Raw genomic sequence first — 24,956 nt, 5'->3', positions numbered from 1 at the left:
AGGGCCAAGGTTGATGAAAGGCCTGATCCCTGGAATTCCATTTGTCACCATTCTATCTCCAAGATACGCCCACAGACTGACACATACACTAGAGTTAGAACAACATAAAGTACCCATTTCTGAATTTAACACTTTGTTATTCTTGCCTATTGGGCAGAACAGAATATTCTCCTTCCTAATTAGAAGATAAGGCTCATACTCATTTAAGGAGAGGTCTCATCTCACATAAAACCGAGACCCAAGTTTCCCTGGAGCACTTTCTATGAAGAGACAGAGAAACCAACATATCAGCTATTTGATTTTATAGGACCCCCCAGGCCTGGCCTAGCCAGTTTTATTTAATACTAAAGCCACAGCCTTTTCAGAGAACCACTCCATGGGCTCTTCCAGGAGTCAATGCCATTCACCATAATCTGGAAAATCTTAAGATAACCAGGGCTTTCTGAATAAACTTTGCTTTAAAAATTGCCTAGTCTACTTTAAAAATCTAATTCCCCCAAAAGATACTGCATTCATTCTAACCAGCTCCAAGGTAAACAGTGGGATTGGAGGCACATTCATAATTCAACATGGTTAAATGCCAAGGGCCAAAGAGATAGCACCTGCTCATTAGTGTGGAATGGGATTACATTCGCGGTTGATTCAGCTCCTTGCAGCAAGCTCTGTAATTAGAGAAACTGAGGGAAGTGACCTTAGGTAAGTGTTCTGCTGGTATCCAAATGCATTCTCATCAGTCTGACAGGTGGCCTGTTAGGAGAGTTCTTTTAAATCAAAGTAAAGGTGATGTCACAATTTTCAAGATTTCTCAAAATATTAAATCTTAAGTGAGAAAGAGTGAGTGGACTAGGTGATAAATATTTTTGCCTAAAATAACTATAAACATATCTCTTTATAGTTCACAAGTTTCTTTCCTCTGTATAATTTCATTTGAGTCCCATAGTGTACTAGGTAGAAGTTGTTACATGTATTTTCAGATGAGGAACCAAAGCAAAAAACATTTAAGTGAGTAGTTCTATCTGGTGGTTTGAAACAGAGTATTTGGAGTCAGACCTATTAGGTGTGGGTCCCAACTCTGCTGCAACAGAGGAGTGAACTGTGACAAATTGTCTAATGTCTCAGTTTTCTAATCTGTGAAATGTTGATTAAAATGGTCACTCTGCCATCAGGTTGTTGTGGGGATTAAATAAAACACTGCCTATAATCTACTTATTTCAGTACACAGCACAGAATAAGTGCTAGATACATTTCAGCCTCTTTAACCAAGTGTTATGGTCACTCAAGCCAAAGGCAAACTTCAGATAGGACCCACCTACATTACGGAACCCAGATTTACCGATTCTGTATTTCAGTCTCTTCTTTCCTTGTCATTCTGCCTGCTATGTCATGCAATACTCTTTGTTTAAATAATGAATATTCAATCAACAAACACAATGATCCCCTGGTATGGCTGCAGAATTATGAGGGACATTTGGAAGATTTTAGATGCCTAGCATTTATTCCACAAAACCTTGCAACTTTGTATGGAAGTAAGCCATACACATATGAGACAGATGCTATTATAAAGCACGGTACAGCCTCAGGTGAATCAAATTAAGAGTAGATGTCATCGAGGTTCAGGAAAAGGATACCTGCGGCCTGAAATAGGAAAGTGAGGTTTTTTTCATAGTTATTTTTATTGTTGTTCTTATTGATTTTTAACGATGTGGACAGACTTAAGCTAATCCTTGAAGTTGGAACTTTGATCAATGAGGGAGACAGGAACGGCAGAATGGATAGCATGAGAAAAGGAACAAGTCAGAAAAGAACTTGGGAAGAAAGGTACAGAAAGGAGAAGATGGTGGGGTTATGAGAGGCAACTTCACGTTGAGTTGGACTCACAAGGCTGGGATCAGTGGGTCAGAAGTACCTCTACTAGTAGTAGGTTCTCTCCCCAAGTGTCCTTGGTGAGCTGTCAAACATCTAGAAGTGGACTGGCTCTAGGGTAAGTGATTTCTGTGGGCCTGGAAGAGGCTTTAATTTGTTCACTATTAACTGGCATGTAAGACAAAATCTATGGTCATACCCAGCTCAATACCATACTCTGATTTGATCCTTAGCTAAAGATAAAAAATTTTCCTTTATGTTCATGTGTGTGTGTATGTAAGTGTGGGTTTCCTTCCAGGAACAATTTTAATTCTGATCCTCCCATTTCCTACAATACATTGTTTATGGAGCTGACCCCAGTTTAAGGAACATCTGGAAAGCTGTCTCCATAGCCTTCAGGCCACAACTGACTACAAGTCTTCCAGCACAATCAGATTAATGAAATTGGGTACAACTATAGTAGGTTGCAGTAATTAATCAATTTTATTTTACTTTATATACTTGTAGTTGAAGCTTTTACATTTAGTATGCAGATTTATGTAAATTAAAATTCAAATACATGCAAACAGATACGCAAATATGTGTCCCTAGATTTGCTAGGGAAAAAAATCTGGTAGCCCTACTGTAAATTCCTAAAATGCAGTTGGGGGAAGGGAGAGAGAATGTGAACTACTCTTGTAGCTCTGTCTGCCTTTAATTTGTTAATATATGCAAGTTGAAAATGAAAATAAAAACATGTTTTACTTAGCTGCTCCTTATGTTATAAAATAGAAAGCTGAAAATCTGCAACAATAACAGGAACAAAATCTGTGAGTCTCCTCATTGAGATAAGAATTCCAAAGTTTTATTTATTCCAGAATCATCTGCCTTTAAGCAGCAAGTCTCATACGTGTAAGTTTCTTACTTTTAACTGATCGGATTGAAGCAATAACCAAACCCAGAGGAAATGCTCTTAGAGCTCTAAAACACAGAACCTTATAGTATAAGCTCTGAGCTGTATATAAATTGCTTAAGAATCCACAATGGAAACTGAAAAAAAAAAGTCAGGGGAAAGTTAAAAAATGAAAAAAAAAAAACCTTATGATTTGATTAAATCATGTTGAACAAATATTTTATTTAAAAGATTATTATTTCCCAGTGAGCTCAAGTTAAGGAAGAGGAGCATTTTCTATGCAGATCCAAATGGAAACTTCCTGAAAAGAAAAGCATAGGCAAGCAGCTTAATTGAGAATACGGTATAGTGTAGTAGTGGAGATAGGTATCTGATATTTGCAATGTTACAGTTATTTGCAAGCAGGTCCAAACATTGGGAAAATAGTAAATGAATGAGCAATAAATAGGAGAACGAACCCTGGCCCAAGTGTCTGAAGAACTGGATTTACTGCTGGCTATGCTGCGTCAGTACTATGACATTTGGTCACCCAAAAGCAATCTAGGCTTCAATTTTATCATTGGTAAAATAAGATAATAATAATTGCCTGACCCTCTCAAAAGCTTGCTACACCTTTCAAATGAGAAACAGTAAAGTACTAAACAGATGTTAATTACTTTTTCAAAAGTTTATCTGTGGCTAATGTTTCTTTTCTGGAAGGCCTTTAAGCAGTTGTGACTTGGTTATAGATTCAATCTGATTAATTAAAGATTAGAAAACCTACATAAGAAACTTAATGTCTCAAGACAAATGATTTTGGAATAAGCACAACTTGTAGTTATGCCAGTAAGGGGACAGCGTAATGGAGTAGTGAAAAGAGGCTATTGCTTCAATTTGTGATCATGATCACAAATCATGATCTCCTCTGTACAATGAGACTCCACAGTATATAAATTAAATGGTCCTTCAGACTCGCAGATTCTGTGATTCTAGTGCCCACGGAACCCTATTTTGATATTTATGATCCTACATTTTTTATCTCAGGCCAGGCTACACTGGGTGGCTTTTCATTCCCTTAACATACCACTGATTCTTAGCTCCATAGTCTTTTTGTCAATTGACTGATGAAATCATTTGTGCTAAAGAGTGTCAATTGTTGAAATTCATTTTTTAAACTTTTATTTATTGATTGGATATTCACTCTATGAATAGTGTTGGCTATGAATCAACATGATCAGACATGATCCTTGAACTTGAACATGTAGTCTGATGGGGGAGAGAAGACAGGCATGTCTACACAATCTAAAGTCCTCACACACTGGGTGAGGGTAGAAAAGTATTCTGAGATTAGAAAGGAAATGTCTCCAGTGGGAGCATTTGATTTGGTTGGCAAGTATGAAAGCTAATGTTCCCTGAGAGCAGACATTCAAGATCAGGTGACTGCTTTAAGAAAATTGATCTTGCAGCACTGGCTTCCAGAACATGTGTGCCTGTGATGAGAGTGGGCACCTTTGCTATGCCTTAGGTGATAAATAGTGAAAGGGTGACAGTGACAATATCTATAGGAATATCACTCGTGAGAAGTCTTGGCAAGTGCTTTCCTTTTTATGGCAGACAAAGGAAAAGTAAAAGACATGTATGAATTCAAAGTTTTCAGCCCATATTCATTAGTAGAATGGGGCTATATATAATTAACAGAGAAAAGTCTGGGTGATTCTGTGATGGGGAAGTACTGAAGCAGAGAAAATTCACACAGTTTAGAATCTGTTTTGCACAGAGGTGATTGGTAGACATATTTTGTAGGAAAAGCCAAACTAGAACCTGGAGGAGATGGAATGGCTTTATCTGCACAGAGGAGTTAGCTAAAATCCTGGATGATGGGGAGTCCAGGGAGGGGAAGAGTAGAAGGAGAGAAGAAGTGGGCTGCTGGGAATGCCTACATTTAGAGGTCTAGGAAAAGATGCAGGCACTTAGCAATCTGGGAGTAGATAAGGCTCAGGAAACCAAGGTGCTCAGGAAAGAGTTTCAAGAAGGATAAGGTGATGGGCACCGAGCAGCATTTTCATTAGTATCTAATAAAACACACCACAGGAATCAAAGATGAGAGACAGTAGGTCCAGCAGTGAGCTGATGCTGGTGATCCGTCCTTGACTGAGTAGTATATAACCATTTAAAAGCAATGTCATGAAAACTATGGAGCAACATGAAAAATGTGCTTATAATATTATGTTAAGTGAAAAAGGTAAGTACACTTGTTTTAAAGAATGCTAGTGTGGGGAGACGATGAGTAGGGGGATAGAGGGTAGACAAGTATGTGAAGATATTCAAAAGTAATTGTATACAATTAGGAGAAATATGAGTGAATTCAGAACCCACCTTTGCATTTATATTTTTGATCATCTTGGCTCTTCAACTGAATAAAATTGATGCTAAGTATTGGTGCTTTGATATTTGTTAATGAGAAGAGAACAGAAGATTTAAATGACTCATTTATTTTGAGAAAAACCCAATGAAACCCTTGTCTGTCCCTGTGGAAAGGAAGATTTGTGGTTGGTCAAACCTAAAATCGCCATTTTATTTTGCACAGATGTGATTTAGCTTCTGCAAAATATACATCATATTGAAATCATTGTATTTATATTTATTTGCTTGGAATTTATTTAAACAATTTGTGTTGATTTTATAAGCATACATGAGCTATAAGAGGTCTGTACCTAGTTTTAGGGTTGTGATGGTCCAAGATATATTGATATTTCCCCCTTAAAAGGAGGCCCTGCATTGCTTCGTTTTGAGAAGCATAGCTACTGAGTTGAAATATGGCTGGTCCCAATGATCTGTGCTGTAAGTAAGTATAAGTACAATCTGGATTTTAAAATCTTCTTATGGAAAAAAAATGTAGAATAACACATTAATGATTTTTTATATTGAGTACACATTGAAATGATATTATTTGAGATATATTGGGTTAAATTAAATCTATTACTAAATTTGGTTTCACCTCTTTCTCTTTCCTTTTTAAATATGGCTACCAAAATATTGACATTCCATGTGTGGCTCTCATGGTCTTTCCAGTGGACAGCACTGGTCTGTAGTACATACCACCTGGCACCTGGGTCTGCTTGCCACCAATAACCACTCTGTGTCTTCTGCCAGATACTTCCCCTGTTTACTTGAGAGAGATCAAGGTGGGGAAGGGCCCTGGGACTGAGATATGGATGTTTCCTTAATGTTCCTTAATGTTTCCTTCTGGCCACAGTCTCTCAAAAAGCACTGCTGTGCACAAATCCAATGGGGCTAATTTGGTAGTGTACGAAGTGCCCTGCAACCAGGAAAGTGACCTGACATTTATTTGTGAATAAAGGATACAGATCATATTATCTTAGATGTTCTTTTTGTGTGTTGGGACAACACAAGGGAAGATATAAGACGCTTTTTTACAAAATTCTTATGGGAATGTTCCATCCGCTTTCAATATTCAGATTATTGTTTCGTGCTTAACTAAATTTGACCAGTCCTCTAAGGAATATCCAGTCTCATGTTGCTCTCGAAAGCTTCATCCTCCAAGAGTTCCACACAATTCAAGGATTCACTTGTCCTCTGCACCAGCAATTCTGGCCTCATATTTTATTTAAAACACTGTGTGTGTGTTAACTTCCTCAACAGCTCATCGATACAAGTGGTCATGTGTCTGATGCCTTAAATCCTCCAGCATAAGATTGGTTCTCTGTTTGTAGTAGCCACTCAATAACTGAATTGTATCAAGTATAATATTTAAATTGTGAGGGTTAATTCACACACACACTCACACACACACAGACACACACACTTCACAAGGGAAAATATATGTGCATATGTAATATCAGTTGATATGAAAATGCCTATTAAGATAATCTGCTCAAGAAACAGAAACATTTAACTCTACTTTTAATCACTCAGATTAATTCCTGCACAGGCATCAATAAATATTCTACTTCCTATAGGATATAAAAAGTGCTGGTAAAACAAATTATGTTATATGGATCTTCCTTGGATAGGTAGGAATTAGTTACACCCTGTGTAGACTTTCCTTAGTTTTAGCATCCAGGATCACCATAGTTCATTCCAATGAAAGAGTCTGATTTTGGACTAAGGCCAAGAGTACATAAAAAATAAAAATACTCTGGCAAATTAAAAAAAAAAAAATAGCACAATACAGTATTAAAATCCGTTAATCCCTTCAAATATATTTTATTATATATTTGCTTTACAAATGGGATACTACCTTGGGTAATTTTTTTCATAAAATTGACTATAAGCACTCTCTTCAGGAAAGCTGATATTAAATCGTATAATTCCAAAAGTACCTTTGCAAATAAATGTCTAATATTTTCTATGTATTCTAGAAGGAAGAGGTATACCTTGGTATATTAGTCTACTAGGGCTTCCCTTATGAAATCCCACTGCCTGGGTGGTTTAAACAATAGAAGAGTATTTTCTCACAGTCCTGGAAGCTGGGAAGTCCAAGATGAAGGTGCCAGCCAGTTCAGTTCCTGGTGAGAGTTCTCTTCCTTGATTGCAGATAGCCCCTTCAGACTGTGTCCTCACAAGACAAAGACAGAGAGTTCTCATCTTATAAGGGCACCAGCCATATCAGATTAGAACCCCACCCTTATGACCTCCTTTAACCTTTATCACCTCCTCACAGACCTTATCTTCCATTATGGTCACATTAAGGGTTAGGGCTTCAACATATGATTTTTGGGAGAACACAAACATTCAGTCTATAACACCACACTGTATCTTATGAAAACCCTACCTACAAACATTTCAATTTAAAGAACATATGGGTGGGCAATCATTTGTGTTGTTAGAGACAACTGGAGCTCCTCTTTGAGTAGCACATTCCCAGAAGATGGCATGAGATAGAAATATTGACAGTAATCTCTGGTCTGGGAGCCAAAGGGCAGCTTAGGCTTTACTCATGGCTTTGCCACCAACCCTCTTTGTGACTCTAAGAATGCCCTTAGATTCTCTGGGTCTTAGTTTCCTTATCAGTAACTTAAAGATACTTTTGTTTTTTAACTAGTAAGTAAGGAAAAGGAAAATAGGCAGAGAATACTGAGAAATGGAATCTCTCTTATTTCTTCTATGTCAGTTTGTATATGTGGCCCAGATGTGTGAGTATATTTTAGTGGAGAAATTTCTAGATCATGCCAATATTTGCATTATTTGCGTGCCAATGTCTATAGGCAGAAAATGTGGTGTTCCTTAATGCTTTTGCCCTTCTACCGTGGTCAAATCACTATCTTCACTTGATTTTTATCATTCTAGTGTCTATTTTTATCCCCCAGGCTTGGAAAAGTGTTGTAAGATTTGACTCAGTATCTACTAATAGGTTCATCATCTAGTTTATGTACCTGGTTTATAAGTCAACAGTGAAGAGAAAAGAGAAAACAATGGAAACAGAAGATTAAGAAGTAAACAAGAGAGTTACTGGTTGGGGCTGACTTCATGGACATCAACTTTTCTCATTTTTTTGTTTGTTTGTTTTGTTGTTATTTGTTCTCTTTTATTGGCTTGGAGGAAATATCATTTGAAGAGAAATTTTAAGATTTGCTCCAAAACATAACCTGGCTTCCCTTGGCCTTAAAGAAGGCAATTGGTTCACATGCTTATATTTAATATATTTTAAAGACGTAATAACCTTCCTGAAATTCCCCCATTTTATATAGGAAGAAATTGCACTGAGCTTTTCCACACAGTTAAAGGTAGTTGATATATTCTCTATTCCCTACACATATGTTTAGTTTCCTCATGAGATGACCAAAGACTTTGGACTTCCCTGGAATGTGTCAACAATGATCTAGGCAAAGTCCAGTGAGTATGGCAAGAGCGGGTACTCTCACTCAAGCAGAAAATAACAGGGTCATCCATGAAATCATACTTGAGGTTCAGTACTACATGTGTTCCAGATTCATTCTTCAGAAAGAAGTGTTCCATATCATGGAAAGATTAATGAATATGATGATAAAAATAGGATTGTTCTGCCTAAAACTATCAGTTATCCAATTAGGGGAGGGGGATTTTAAGGTCATTTCTAATCAATGAGAAGCACCAATCTGTCTGTCAATTTAATTTCCCTGGGAGAGTGTATCACATGACATTTTTAATATATCTTCAGAGGATAGTACATTTTTTGGAGTCCAGCTTAGCTCAATTTCTTTATGAATTTACACTAGGCACACTGGCTTTTGTGAAGCACATTGAGTGATGCACACAGATGTCATTTTTTATTTAATAGGTATTCAGCATCCATTCATTCCTCTTTCTTATGTACTCTTCTATATTACAGGTTCCAAAAACCTAAGGACAATATAGCTCACATTTTCTTGAAGCTAAAGTTCTAGGGAAAATTAACTCCTTCTAATGAGATACACTTGAGCAAGACTGGAATTCAGAAGTGAGATGAGGCCATCTTCCTGCTGCTTTGGCCCTTTCTTCTAGTTAGCAAGGCTGGAAAGTGGGAGCTTATCTGACTCAGCATCTGAATTTTAAGTTTCTTAATATCATCAGTGTTAAGAGACAATTGGACCAGTGGTGTGGCAGTTATTCCAGTGTTAAATCATCAGCCTCAGCTTTAGTGAGGTCCATTTATGAATGCATTGGTGTTCTTTTTTTGGTTTTCTGATTCCTTGATTAGCTCTATGTGGAGAATGTTCTTGAACTCAATAGTGCCAGTGGTACTGCCCTTTACTGTCTTTCTGGATGCTTTGTTTATTCAAATTCAACCCTACCTCCTTGTAGCTGATTCACAGCTAATAATGATAAATCCTTTCTTGGCCTTACTCTGGGAGTCCCCCAAAATGGTGACTTGTGTTCATAGGTAATGCTACTCAACTTTGCTCCAATTCTACAGATTATTTTTTTCAGCAATGAATTCATTGAACAACACATTTTTCTGAGATGTTATTAAGACAGTTTTGAATAAATTGACAAGTCTTCTTCCTATCATGCAGTTGCATTTTAGTAAGGAAAATAAACAAAAAAAACATTTTATACACAAATAGGATAAATTTAGAGATAAATGACAAGATGAAAATTAAACAGTGTGATATAAGAGGATTGTTTAAATTGGGGGTGATTGAGCTGAGATCTGAAGGACAAGTAAAAGTTAGGTGATTGAGCTGAGATCTGAAGGACAAGTAAAAGATAGACATGTAAAGTTCTAAGCAGAAAGCATGTCACTTGAAGGACTAGTGAGTACAGTCATTGTAAGATATGAACAGGCTTGGTATGTTTGGATAAACAGAGGAGTCAGTGAGTCTGGATAGTAGTGAGTGAGGGAGAGAGTTTTACAAGATAATGTTGGAGAAACTTGTAAGGACATATGACATAAGACCTAAAAGGCTATGATTTGAAGGGGAAATATTATTTAAAGATGGAAAGCCATCACATTTCTCAGTAAAGGAAGTAATACAATGATATTTACTTTTTAGTAAGATTTTTTAAGCTGATTAAGTGATAATGGACTGTAAGTATATTCATTAGTGGAAGAAGGGATACAACTAATTAATGGAGTTCTTGCAGGAATCTAGGCAATTTGTGACAGTGACATAGACCAGAGGGATATCTGTGGATGCTAAAGAAAAAAAAAAAAAAAAAAAAAAAAAAAAAAATATATATATATATATATATATATATATATATATATATATATATCAAGAATGACTTATAGGTTGCTTTAGCTTAAATAGTTGGATGAACAGTGGTGTGGTTTGTTGAGACAGAAAAGACTCAGGAAGCAAAAGATTTGGAGAGGTAAAGAAAACAAGACACTTTGGAGGGGAAAAAAAATAGACAAAAGAGCAGGTGGTAAAATGATCTAAGTGTTCTTTCAATGTTCCACTGTCTACAGTTATTATACACATGAGCTTGGGAACTAAGCAACTATGAGTTCAAATCCTAAGACACTAACAGTTCTCTTGCCTTGGGCAATTTACTTATCTCTTCTAACCTCAATCCCTTCCTCTGGAAACTATGATAAGAATACTTACTGCACTGCATGTAGATACTCTAAGGATTTGATAATATAATGAATGTAAATCACATAGCAAATGTTTGGTAAATAATAACAAACAAACTTTCTTTTCTGGGTCCATGACAAATTAGATACTCTGAACAACTATACTGCATAAAGCAACTAGAGTTCTTAATGAAATATCTTTTCAAATTCATTTTCAAATGTGTTACTAAACTGACAAGAAATCAAGACAAGTTCAAAAGCCAAAACACAAAATAAAAGCTGAACTACAGTGAAATAAATTTGCTTTCAAATGGGCTTTTGGTGGACCTTAGTGTCTTTGAGCTCCCATTTTGATCTTCTGAGGAGGCAACTGAAAGGAGACATTGCCTATAGCCCATGAAACAAGAGTGATCTATGCCTTCTGCATAAAACCAGACCTCAAAGGGTTAGGAATTGACCCATTCTATAGGAATGTCCAACAAAGAAACACTCGCAGTTTCACTTTGATGCTGGATTGAAGAGGGAAAAAAAAAAATCTCCCCTGGGGTTTTTAATGTTAAATGAACCTTTCTATGAGCTTCTGGAGCATGATCTAAATTTCATGTGCCTGTCACAGGAAATACCTCAAGTTAGTCTTTATATTACAATGGTGTGCAATGTTGGTTAAGCCAACCAGCTGAAGCAAAAAGGAATCCTCTGTGAGAGCATGTGCTTTCAGCCAACTTCAGGATTCCTACAGAAAAACATTCAATGGACATTAGACCTCAGTCAAAAGTCTTATTAGATAGTAGCTATTATCATTATGACATCATGACAGCAAAAAAGGATCTTGTCCGATTTGGCCACAGGCTTCCAACCCATATATGGAAATGCTCTCTTGACCTCACTTTTCTTTTTTTAAAAAAATTTTATTGAAATATAGTTGATTTACAATTTTGTGTTAGTTTCAGATGTACAGCAAAGTGATTCAGAATATATATATATATATATATATATTCTTTTGTAGATTTTTTTTTCCCTTATAGGTTACTATAAGATATTGAGAATAGTTCCCTGTGTTTTACAGTAAGTCCTTGCTGGATATATATTTTATATATAGTAGTGTGTATATTTTAATCCCAAACTCCTAAGTTATCCCTCCCCCTCTTTTCCCCCTTGGTAACCATTAAATTTCTTTTCTATGTCTGTGAGCTTATTTCTGTTTTGTAAGTAAGTTAGTTCATTTGTATTATTATTATTATTTTATATTCCACATATAAGCAATATCATATGATGTTTGTCTTTCTCTCTTTGACTTACTTCACTTAGTATGATAAACTCTAGGTCCATCTATGTTGCTGCAAATGACATTATTTCATTCTTTTTTATGGCTAATATTCCATTGTGTATATAGACCATATCTTCTTTATCCATTCATCTGTTTATGGACATTAGGTTGCTCTTAGATGCCTCTTCATTAACTGCAAATGGAAAGTGATTAAAACCTAACCCACGAGTCCTCCTTCCAGCCTGGTCTTCTACTTGCTCTGCCTCTGAGTGAGTTCTACATGCAACCATTGAGTTATACAGCTCAGAAGGCTCAGCTTCAGAGCTCACGCAGCACCCACAACTACCCATTTCATTCCCTCACTCTCTGGGGGTGTGTTCTGAAATACTCTCCAAAAATCTATTCCTTTACATCTATTCTACTTGTCATTGTACAGTCATCATGTAGTGTCTGCTCCATAACAAATTTTAAAGAAATATTTGCCAAAGATATGAAAACAATCCCTGAGATTGGCAAGCTGAAGACTGAACACAAAGTAAGAATCAGCTTGTGACCATTCAGTGACTAAAATAGGTTTAATTAGAGACCAAGGTTTCCTTATAAAACTATGGTAGTCCCAGCATTTAGGAGGCACTACCTTAAGAGAAGAAATTCATTTTGTACCTCTAAATATTCATAAAACCTGAGTCAATGACTGAACTGACTCCTTATTTAGATCCTCTAGAGAACCACATTTCAATCCTTGATGAGAATTTGCCATGGATACTCTCTTATTTTGGAAGTAGCAGCTTCTGTCAGCTACACCTTGAGTTATGATCTGTCTTTTACTGACTTGTTTATAGAAGGAAACTCCTTGGGGCAAGAACTTTGTTGTTATTCAGCACTATTCAAGCTAAACTCTTTCATGTTGGGTATACTAGTGACACTTTACAAAGAACAACAAAAATAGTATCAGCTCACCTTAGCTAATTTATCTATTTCCATTAATAATTAATTTTAATTTTGTTTAATTAAAATTATAAAGTGGGCTGAGATGAAGATACAGTGTGACTTGTTTAAACCAAAGAAGCTTAGAGCACCGCAGGTACCCGAGGTGTCCACACCTGGAATTCCCAAACGTGCTCTTCCTTTATTAATTTCTCTGGCAATATTATTAAGCCATGCTTAATTTTATGGATAAATTACAGAATTTCAAGGATTTTGAACTACAAGAAGTTCAAATATAAAATATTGATTTGACTGAAAGATGAAAAATTTCTACCAGACACAGACTTGGACCTTTATCAATATTTTTTGGTGTCTATGTCTAATTAGAAAGAGGGTTGCTCCAAAATCAAATTGGGTGAGGTAAGCAGCGGGCAGAATATATGTCTGAACATGACTGATGGTTCACATTTTAAATGAAGTACGTAGACCTCTTTATTCTCTTTTTCCTATTGCAGAGTCTGGCGCTGTAAGTGGTTTATTTTCAGACCAACCTATACCAGTCCTTGCCATGGAGAACTGGCATTACATGGAGAAACATTTTTATATTTATAAAGACATTGTCCTTTCAGTCAAAATAATAGATGACTTCTATTTAATTATCCCTTTATACTTTCAAGGAAATTTCCTTTCTTACATCAACTATTTCAAGAGCATAATCATGTTACTAGTTCCATTTAGTATACATAAATGGACAAAGAATCATAAAGAAGGTAAGTAAAACCCAAGCAGGAAGTTACATTAGTAATGTGACTTCTTGCTATGTGAAAGCCAGTCATCACTGCAGAACTGCCCATTGCTCTTCCCCAAGGGAGCCTCAGTCCAGGGACATTACTTTCCAAGGATGCTTTGTTACCCTTCCCTCAATCTGAGAGTCCCCATTTGTCTTCTTTCTCTTCTGTCAAGGGGCCTGAAGCCACTGGATAACAGGTAAATATGTTGTAAATATGTCATTACCTTTAACCTCACCAGTCCCATGCAAAAAAGCATATGCAAATGCATGCACACACACACACACACACACACACACACACACACACACACACACACACTCCTGGATGTACATATGGAATTTTCAGTATAAACTTCATACTTACTTACCTTTCATCCTCCAGATACACAATAACAAAGTCCAAGAACTTCTGTTTCTATAACACTGATACAGAAAAAGTAAGTGCTTAGACATAAAATTAGGTAGCATTTTGCCTTTATGAGATCACTAACTTGTTTAATCAACTATATGGATAGAACCCTTTAACACATTGGTGTGAACTTTTGCAAAAATCAACAGCAGAAGAGGCTCTGAGATGTTGCAGAAAATGAAGTTAACTTGACATCACAGCCTTCCTTCTGTGATAACTGGCTGTGTGGTTTCTCTTTCTTTCTCTTGGTTTCTTCTCTAAGAGAAAAAAGAAAGAAAGAAAGAAAAAAAGGAAAAACAAAATAAAAGAAATTTAAACTAGATGACCTCTAAGGTGTATTCTAGACCAAATATTCTTTGATCCAATGAGGATAAACTTTCAGTTCCCCACAGAATGGGAGACACATTCTTTGAGAGGCTCTAAATGGATCTGAAAGCAGTTCTTGGAAACAGAGTCAGTATATTTGCAGTCCTGCCTGAGAGCAGAATAGGTCTTTTACACCTTGAAAAAGGTGAGTTTGGACTAAGCAGCCCTTGAAGTTGGCACAGCTACCATGCACCCAGGATACTATGCAGTTGGCAACTCACCTTGTTTCCAGAGAAAATGATTCCTGGAGTGTTCTTTTTGTACTGAAATTCTTTTTATAAATTCCCTGATTTTTCAAACCTTGCCCTTTAAAGGAAGCAAAAATAAAACAATAAAACCATAACAGCTGTTTGCCAGAGTTGCAAACTTTGGACAGCAAGGCTCTTTTCAAACGCTCTACAACTCTGCTGATTTCCCGGTAGACTTGATCTTAATCACAAGCCTGATTTGGCACAGTGGGTCCTGGATAAAGAGCAAATCTAATGCAATGTATGAAAAGAAGAAGCACCCTGTACATCTGAGCAACCCCAACCTCTTCACCCCCTAACCCATTTTGACACATTTAATCCTCTTCCTTCAGAGTTCTGTTATTTTAATTAAGTTAATCCAGATTTGTTTAGCAATTTATTAAGTTATTAGGTACAGAGGCCCTTGGGATAGAAGGAAAGTATGGCTCCTGCCTTCAAGAAGTGCATATTCTGTTTGGGGGAAATAGCTATACTACAATAACCAGAGTACAAGGTGCTATCTGCAATGGTAGAACAATCTATTAGTCACATCATTATGGAAGTGGAGAGGAGAAATTAGTTTTCCCTGAGGATAGTAAGAATTGGATTCAGGTACATGAAGATTACAGAAAAGAGATAATATTTGATCTGAGACATTGATATATCTTATAAATCAATCAATTACATAGAAGGTAGTCAATACCATTTAAAAAACAGCCTAGTTTCAAAAATGCACCTTAACCGAACACCTCAGAGAATGAGTCCTAGACGTTTATCATTAAAGAACAGTTAAATTCTAAACAGTGTGACACCAAGTATGGCAGGGGTTTAGGCAGAGAGAGGATACTCCAGGCTGGGAAAGTTAGGAAAACCATTTTCCCTAACAAGAGAACGAAACCTGAAACTAACACAACATTATAAATCAACTATACTCCAATAAAAATTTTAAAAAAATAAATAAGAAGAACTGATATTTACTGTGTGTTTATCATTCTTTCTACTACTGTGCACTTGTGCATACATAACTGTGTGTGTGTGTGCGTGTATGTGTGTGTGTGTGTGTAGTGAGTAGTGTGTCTTCCTAAGGGTATTAAGACAGATGTGAGATGTGAGGGTGACCAGGCTTAGGGAACAATGATGAGATTTCTCTTACTGAGGCACAGGAATGTGTTGGGAGAGCTTGGGGAAGTACAGGGGTTTAAAACTGGATATATTTCAAAAGTAGGAATATATTGGAGGCTCTTGAAGAAGCGGGGGCAGGTAATGTATTATACAAAGGCTCTTCTGGCAGCCTGGTGCAGGAAGGGCTTAAAGTAACAGAGAACGTGGGAAGGCAGGATGAGTGGCAATAATCCAGGACTGTAGGATCACGGTCTGACTGTTGGACAGAGATGGGATAGGAATAGAACGGAGATATTTTTGCTTGTTTCCTATTTGCCTCAAATTAAATGTAGGTGACTTTTGGCTAGAAATATGAATACTAACATATTTTTATCCTCACCACCTGCTCCTCTTTGTGAGTTTATAGCAACGAAAGATGGCATACAAAAAACAACTCTGAAAGATATGGACAGCTCAATTTTTGCCAAGGTCTTTTCTTGGGCTTTAACATGGTAAAAGAGAGAGTTGTTAAAATTGAAGTTATCACAGGGAAAAGAGAGTGATAACTAAAACAATATGTTTAAAATTAATAATGAAAGCTAAATTTGTTAACCTACAGGAAACTGATTCTTGATGAACAAGTCCTTCTTACATCCAAGACCTGAATATCCCATTCCATGTACAATGTCCCCAGCCTGTATACTCAGAGGAACAAGGGTGTCTGCAGTGTATGGTGGTTAGTAATTCAGTCCTCAAACCAGCTACCTGCATGCAAATCCTGCCTCTGACAAGCTGAGTGACCTTTGCAAAACCCTTCTGTTAATAAATGAAGGTAATAATAATATCTACTTCACAGGAAAGTTGCAAGGGCTAATATATGAAAAGATCTGGAGAATAGTGTCCGGCATATGAAGAGCTATTAAATGATGGCTGTAATTTTTTTATTCTTCTGTATAGGATGTATTATTAGATATTGTTATGAATCACCTTAAGATTTTCCTTCCTTCATATGCTCTCACTCATTTACTACTTGTAAGATCACTTCTTGTTAAAATCAACCAACATTATTGATCCTCAAGTATGTGCCAGTTACTTTTGTATACCATTTAATTTGCTTCATACAATCCTCTAAACTTCTTTGTCTCCATGAATAAACTGGGTTCTAGGGATTTAAAATAATTTTCTCAAGGTCACACCACTATTATGGACTGGGGTCTGATTTTGAGTCCATTGATAGAATATTCCAAAGCATCTTGTTCCATTAATTTCTGAGGAGGAAACCCGCACTCAAAGAAGACAGACAGTAGCTCACTTCATTTTTGTAGAAGCGTAAGACGGATATGTCAACCTCTGCTACACTATACTGTTTATCCTTCTGGGGAAAGACTGAAGGGCAAAGTCCATAAAGAGAGACTGTGTCCATATGTTCTATGTCATGTGTAACTGGAAGTACAATCTATCCAAACCATTGGACATTGGATTGACTGGCCAAATATATCTTCAACAAAACCTGAAAAGGAACATTAAATTCTAACATCATTTGTTTGATTGTAGGCAGGGCATCTCTTTCCTGGGAGAGATGATGAAATCAGCTCACAATGCCCCAGGCTGAATCATGTGATTAAATGAATGACCAGGCATTTTCATAAGAAAAAAAATTTTGTGATATTCTCTATTAGTCATATATATTCATCAACTGATGAATGGATAGACAATGTGAGTCATATCCATACAATAGAATATTATTCAGCTATAAAACGGAACAAAGTATTGATTCATTCCATAACATGGATGAACCTTGAAAACATTTTGCTAATTTTAAAAAGCTGGTCACAAAGAACCACATATTGTATGATTCCATTTATATGATATGTCCAGAATAGGCAAGTCTACAGAGTTATAAAGTAAGTTAGTGTTCTGCTAGGGCTGGAGAAGGGGAAAACTTGAGGTTATAAACTTTTCACTCTATGTGATAGAAGTTGTGAGATATTCAAAGATGGAGAAAAATCAGTTTACCCATATTTATAAGCCACATCTTGATCCCAGTCAAAGTAATGATTGTATCATCATCACTTTAGTGTAGTCTTTTTCATTTTTTATTAAGCTTTGACAATGTCCATTAATTTGTGGAATTACATTGTTGTGAGGGTTTGGAGATGATAGCTTAGGGCTGTGCAGTTCTTTTTTGATGTAATAAAAATATTGCAAATTTGATTATGATGTTGGAAGCACAACTCTAAATATACTAAAAGCCATTGAATTGTACGCTTTCAATGAGAGAATTGTATGAAATGTGAATTATATTTCAATGAAGCTTTTAAAAATATATATCACTATCATGTACTGAGTGCTTACTAGGCACCCAAGTGGGGAAAAGATTCAGGGATGACAGTGTTGATAGGAAGAGGGCAAGGGAAGTGGTGAACCCTTGGCCACTGATCCTTGTGAATATGTCTGAGGAACAACATGCAGTTGAAAGTGGGAAGTAGACACATTCTTAGTAATGATGCCCCAGTAGGGGAGGGAATAGGAAAGATATTCTTTGTTCCTTAAGCTTTTTGTCCCAGGCCAAGTCAGGTTGTTTTCACATTCTCCTTTTTTATCTCCTTTTTATCTATGATAAAATGTTCTTACTTTAAATCAACATTCTCTTAAGAAATGTTGATGACAACTCTGGTTTTCATCCTTATTTACTACTCTTTCCCAAGCCTTAGTATTTCCTCTGCTTCCCATGCCACTAATTCTTTGTGTGGACTTGTCAACACTTCAAATTATATCCAACTCTGCTGCCTCCCATATATTACCTAGCCAATGTATGCACACTTAGCTCTCTTAATCTCCCTCATAAGTAAATTCCTCAGCCCCTTAATCACCCCCGCTGCTCTTCTCTGAATCCTTTCCAGTGTGTTGACATCTTTCTGGCACAATGGTACCCACAGCCATATGTCTTTGGCACCCTCTTCCCTTGGCCTCTCACCAGAAATGGAACTTGGCCGACGTCAGAACAGAGAGTAAGACATATTTATTTGATTTAGCTTTTGATTATGTTCACTTCTTGGGGTGATGGCTGATTACTAGTGATAAGGTTAACCAGCTGTTGGAATTCAGGTCACGTCGGTGATAAAGGGGGGTTATGTGTGAAGAGAAACAGCATGTAACTTGTGTTTTTCCCAGGAGTAGTCTCTTTCTAAAACAGATGCAATCAGGAGTTTTGGGAAATGGTCATATTTTAGATTAACATCCAAAAGATTGCTTCTATTTCTATAGCCTGAATTTCAAAATTCAATTTAACTTTCCATAATTCTAGAATTTTGAGGTTAGAGAACCTTAAGATTTCCAAAGGGAGGAGACTGTCATAGCATAATTATCTGGGGCAGAGGCTTTGAACATAAAATGTTTACGAATCAGTTCTAAGTTAAAATTCTTTACTCCATATAATGGAAGTTGTGAGGAATTCAAAGGTGTAGAGAAATCAATTTACCTGTATTTTAAAAAATACCTTCTGGATCCTTATCACAATACTTATTCTATGATATCACAATACTGATTGCATGAACTTTACTTTAGGGGATATTTTCCATTTTTAGGTAGTTTGACAATATCTATAAGTTTGTAGAGTAAGTTTTACATTTTTGTACCTGATAGCATGAATTCTCTAATGATAAATCAAGTGATATTCTAAGTTCTTTGAGAAGGAAAATATGTGTGTGAGAAAGTGTCAATAATCATAATATTCTTAAATTTAAGAATTCTTTGACAAAGTTCATTTATGCATTCAACCAATATCCATTGAGGGCCTATAAGGTCCCTGACACTGCCTTCGACAGTGGGGCCACAATGCACACTGGTTACCCTGACCAGTATGAAAAATACATATTTCCTTGGTGTAATATGGTATAATTATCACAATTGGCAAGCCAAGTACTGTCTCTGAGAGTGACACCAAGAAACCATATTGCATTTGCTCAAGTGGGATATATTAATCTTGCCAATGTACAAGGTAGATGTTCAGTTTGAGATTGGGGAAAGTAAGAAAAAGAAACTCGTTATTAGAGACAAACTGTCAAATCCAGCTGGAAGTGATGGAGTGCAGACAGATGGGCATTCCCATGGGTAGAAAACATTGAAACATCTTTCAGCGGTCATCAGAAAAAATGAATCTGAAGCTAAAGCTATGAAAGGAAATAAATGAACTAGTCAGCTGCTATTGGCCCTTTCTCCTTTTCAAACAAAAGATGGATACTCAAAAGTCAGGAGAAAACCAGCAGCAAACTGCTCAGAGTAACCTCCTGGGCTCTTGGAGTGTAACTTCTATATTCAGAACCCTACCAAGGGGGTCCCTTAACGACCCTAGAAGCTTGGCTTTATTTTATTTTGCTATGGGACATCTCCTGTTTTCCCAAGTTTTGGATTTTTCCATGGTTGTGGAAGACCTCCTGGGGTACACTCTAGAGGTCTACCAGGAACTCAGTGTTACCTTCTTTCCTAGAAACTGGACCAGACCAACCCAATGCTCATTTGCCTAAGTTGTCTCCTTTGCTTCTCTCAGAATGTGAGACCCATCTTTCCCAAAGGCTCACAGTACTCCCAGAGAGAATGACAGCATAATAACAGAGGTTGAAAATCTAGTTAACTTAGACTTTTCCTTAGTAATCCTCAAGGCAGTTATTTTAAGTTTTAGCCTTTCAGAAAGTGGGTGAGTTTTGTGTGCCCCCTTCACTTCTAATTTGGTTATCCTTCCCTTAATTTACAGACCAGCTTATATGAACCACCCGACCAGTCAGCACCTCTGCCAGAAGACACTCCACCCTCCCCCTGACCTGTCACCATCAGAAAAACTTCACACACTCTACAGGAGCAAAACTTCATCTGGTTTCCTCCACAAGTCCCAGAACAAAATAGTAGAATATGGTGCTATAAAGTGGGATTTTGTACTGAAACTGTGTTCAGGTCTCACTCTACTATTTGCTGGCTGGAGACCTCAGTTTCCTCATGGGTAAAACAGAGATAATATTATTTCCTACATAAGGTTGAAGTGAGGCCTAAATGAGCTCATAAATGGAAAACAGCCCAGAACTTGACACATATAGCCCTCAATAAATTGTATCTATTATATTATTCCAAACAGTTCCCTGACATTCATTGCTGTCTAGCTAGATTCTAGGAGAAAAGGGAAAGTCAATATGAAAATGGCTGCTCAGATTATAGTTCACAAATAGATATACGGACCCAATGTTCTTCTTATAGGATGGCCTGTTAAGCAATCATCACCCAAACATTACTTTTCCTCTAATATTCTCCACATATTGTCATATTAGAGAAAATAATTTTCTTATTAGCAGCCCCTGGCTTTGCCCTGTAGGAACAAGAAATAGGATGTCTTTGTGTCCTTCTGCTCTAGCTGAGGGTTGAATCAACATCAACAAACAAACAAGCAAAAATCTAAACACACCACCAGAACACCACTTCAACACTGAATGGGCTGTCCTTGTTTCCAAGGTATGGTTCTGATTCTCACTAAGTTCTTTTGACTCAGGCTGTTCTTGTGATGACAGGGAATGTGAGTCGTGGTGTTTCTGGATTTGCCCTTCCTACTTTGCCAGTGTTAAGCTGCTCACTCTCCATCCCATATTCTAGTCTTGGAATCTTTATGGTCTTTACCTCATCAATCACCCTTAAATGTTTTCACTAAACTTGTAGCCTGGTTTAACTTTCAGATTATGCCTCTACAACCTCCTACACCAGCCACACTCTTTTTACATGAGCCAATAAGCTTCTGGCTTCCCCATAGATATAATGTTTTCTTCCTTTATGCACAAAGCCAATCTAGATTCCTTGGACCTACACCAATGGTATGGCTCTAGCCCCAATCTAGACCTGCCAGACAGAAGAACATTTTTCCACCTCAGAGTGATCCACAATTGGGGTTGGGTGTGTTGATAAAACAGAACTAGGAAGGGAACATGAGGGTGGCTGATTGTGGCAAATCAGACACAGGGCAACTCTGATGAGATTTGCTGACTGATTTGTTGCTGTGTCTGCCAGCAAAGGTTTCTTCTTGTTTAAGTACCTAATAAACACCAAAAAAATGACAAGGATTTTTCAAAAGTTCTGCACTACTGTCATTTATTACAGAACTCATCACATCACTCTGAATGAAAGTGAAATCTATGAACTTCTATGTTTCAAGGTCAGCTTTGAGTCATCTGATGGATAAAGTCACATTAGAATTCCACTATTCTTTCATCTCTATCCCCTTCACAGGACTCCCAATAATATTAATTGGAAATGAGAAATATCTACAAATTTATAAATTCTTTATACATGCAGAGTATTTCATAGTTTACAAATTACAGTCATGCACAGTAACTCATTTGAGCCACACAAAACTCCCTCTGTGAGGGTTTTAATGTCCCCATTTTTCAGGTGAAGACAGTTTCAAATTGGTTTTTGTGATTTACCCAAGATCATTCAGAAATGCAGCTGTGAGTCCCTCGCTTGTTTCTGATTATATATCTCCTACTTACAGATTTTTAAATAAGCATGTTGAAATGTAGTATTTTCTTAGTAAAAAGTAGAATCAATTAAAATAATATTAATCAGTGATATCAGTTTTTCTTTCTTACTTGTTAGTGCCACAGTTTTTGTTCATTATTAGTTGGTTTCTTCTTCATTATTACATACCTATGAGGTTGTTGAGTATTCTCATTAGTATCTCATCTAAGGCCAATGATTTGTGAATATTGAACTTTAAAAAAAGTATTCCCTTACCTGACTTTAAATCAATAGCAGCTCTGTCTCACTTTTTCATTATTTCCCAAGTGTTTAAATTCGATCTCCTTATTTTTCTATTTAAAAACCAATTTAAAAAGCATTTCAGTAACTCTGCCATTATAGAATTCTTGTTGTAATAAAATTAATAATTTAAATTTGTTGGCATCTAGTGCTGGAAGTCCTCTGGGCACCTTAATGAAAATACAAACTGATACCAATATTACATCATGCCCTGATTACTACCTCACAACGAGATTGGACAAGCTTGCCAAATGAGTACAAAAAATGATTCCAAATTAAAATTAAAACAACAATCACATAGGAAAGGCATTAGCTTTACCCTGAAGACTAATGGATTTCATGTCTCTAGCTACAGATGATGGATTCAGGGAAAGAAAAGCATCATCCAAGACTAAGATTTTCTGCTGTCAAAATGTTAATCCTTCACTGGGCATTAGAAAATATCTACTTCAGTCCTTTCAAGTTTGTCACCAAGAAACTGGCAAACTGAGAGGTGAAATGACTTTCTTAAGGTCCTGTGGCTAATTAGAGCAGGACTTCACTGGTACCCATGCTGCCACTGATATCAAGCCTGGCTGTTTTCCACTGTTCTGTGCTACCCCTAGTCTGTTTCCAGCATTTTGATGATCTACTAATTTCAGACTACTCTATACTGGCCTTAAGCCACCAATATATATAAAGTAGGAAAAGGGGAAAGTATAAGAGAATGGGGCAAGGGTTAAGCAAAAAAAGCGAGTGAGACATTAGCTTTGGGTGCAAACTTTAAGGGGAGTAAAAAAATTCAGTAATCAACATACATAATGTTATAAAGCAATATTTATTAAAAATGAAAATTAATGCAAAACAACCATTCTGCATTAATTTTACACCCTCTTAATCTGTATCTGAGGCAAGTGTCTCATTAACCTCTGGTACCTCACTTGCCTCACCCTGGTATCGGTGCTGGGAATGACTATTCTTTCTCTTTACAGCCTGCAGGTCACTCCCCAAACGGCAGTGCTTCATTGTTGACACCAGTACTATATTTTTGGAAATTCCACAGGGTAAGCCCCTTTTTCTCTTTGCAAGTGTCAGAAACATGAGGAAGGTGAGGTCATTCACTGTGTGTTGGTTTTAAAATATGTCTAAAAATTCTCTGACAGGTTTCTCTTCAATAAATGGAACCTAGTATCTCTCTCCCAGAGTGTGGGTTGTACCTAGTGACTAACTTCTAATGGGGCAGGAGTAATCATGTGTGATTTCTGACCCAAAGCCTCAGAAGGCATGTAGCTTCGTCCTTGCTTTCTCCTGGATAACCTGCTCACAGGAAAGCCAACTGCCTTGTCATAAGGACACTCAAACAGCACAGCGGACAGGTTCATGCAGTAAGGAACCAAGGTCTCCCACAAACAGCCATGTGAATGAGCCATTATAGAAGCAAATTCATCTAAAACCTATGTAACACTATTGTTTTTTGTTACTTTGAAAGAGAATTAAAATACCTTAATTTTGCTTCTATTAACTATTTAGTTTTAGCATGTTTAAATTACTTTGTATTCTCTGTTTAATTACATAAATAATAGTAGTTAAATTTCCCTGATGAATAATACTTTTTATTTTTAGATTCTTTTCCCACAGATTCCATATTCTTTACATGATAAGCAGATGACTTAAATAAGTAGGTATACTTTATGCACAGTGAAAAGCAGGTGGTTTCTGTGTACAATTAGATAAGATTTGACAAGTAAATAAATCTGTGTAACCAACACCTCTATGAAGATAAAGAACACTTATATCACCTTAGAAAATTCCCTTCTTCCCCTTCTCAATCAATACTCACACCACAACTTCACCCTGAAGCAAGAACTATTCTGATTTCTATAAGTATCAACTAGGTATACCTATTCTATAACTTTATATGAATGAAAACATATACTGTTCACTTTTTAATGTTTGACTTGTTTTGATATCTATGTGTGTATTAGTAGTTCATTATTTTATACGCAAGAAGTATCAAATACTACTTCATATGTTTATTTATTTATATATTTTTCTCTTACAGACATATGGGTTGTTTGCAGTTCAGTGATATCATTAATAAATCTGCTATGAACATGTTAACACAATTCTTTGTATGGACATATGTTTTCGTTTATCTTTGTTTTATATAACTAGGAGTAGACTTGTTGGGTCTTAGGGTACATAAGTAAAATCTGCCAAATGTTATTCCAAAGTAATTGTACTATTTTCTACTCTGACCATTGACAAATAGGGTTCCAATTGCTCTGAATCACAGAAAAGTTTGAAAGTTCTTTTAAGATTTAAATTGGAATTTTCTAAATATATATATATATATATA

This window comes from Phocoena phocoena, chromosome 13, assembly GCF_963924675.1.
Source record: "Phocoena phocoena chromosome 13, mPhoPho1.1, whole genome shotgun sequence".
Taxonomy (NCBI): Eukaryota; Metazoa; Chordata; class Mammalia; order Artiodactyla; family Phocoenidae; genus Phocoena; species Phocoena phocoena.
Note: the sequence above shows the minus strand (reverse complement) of the source record.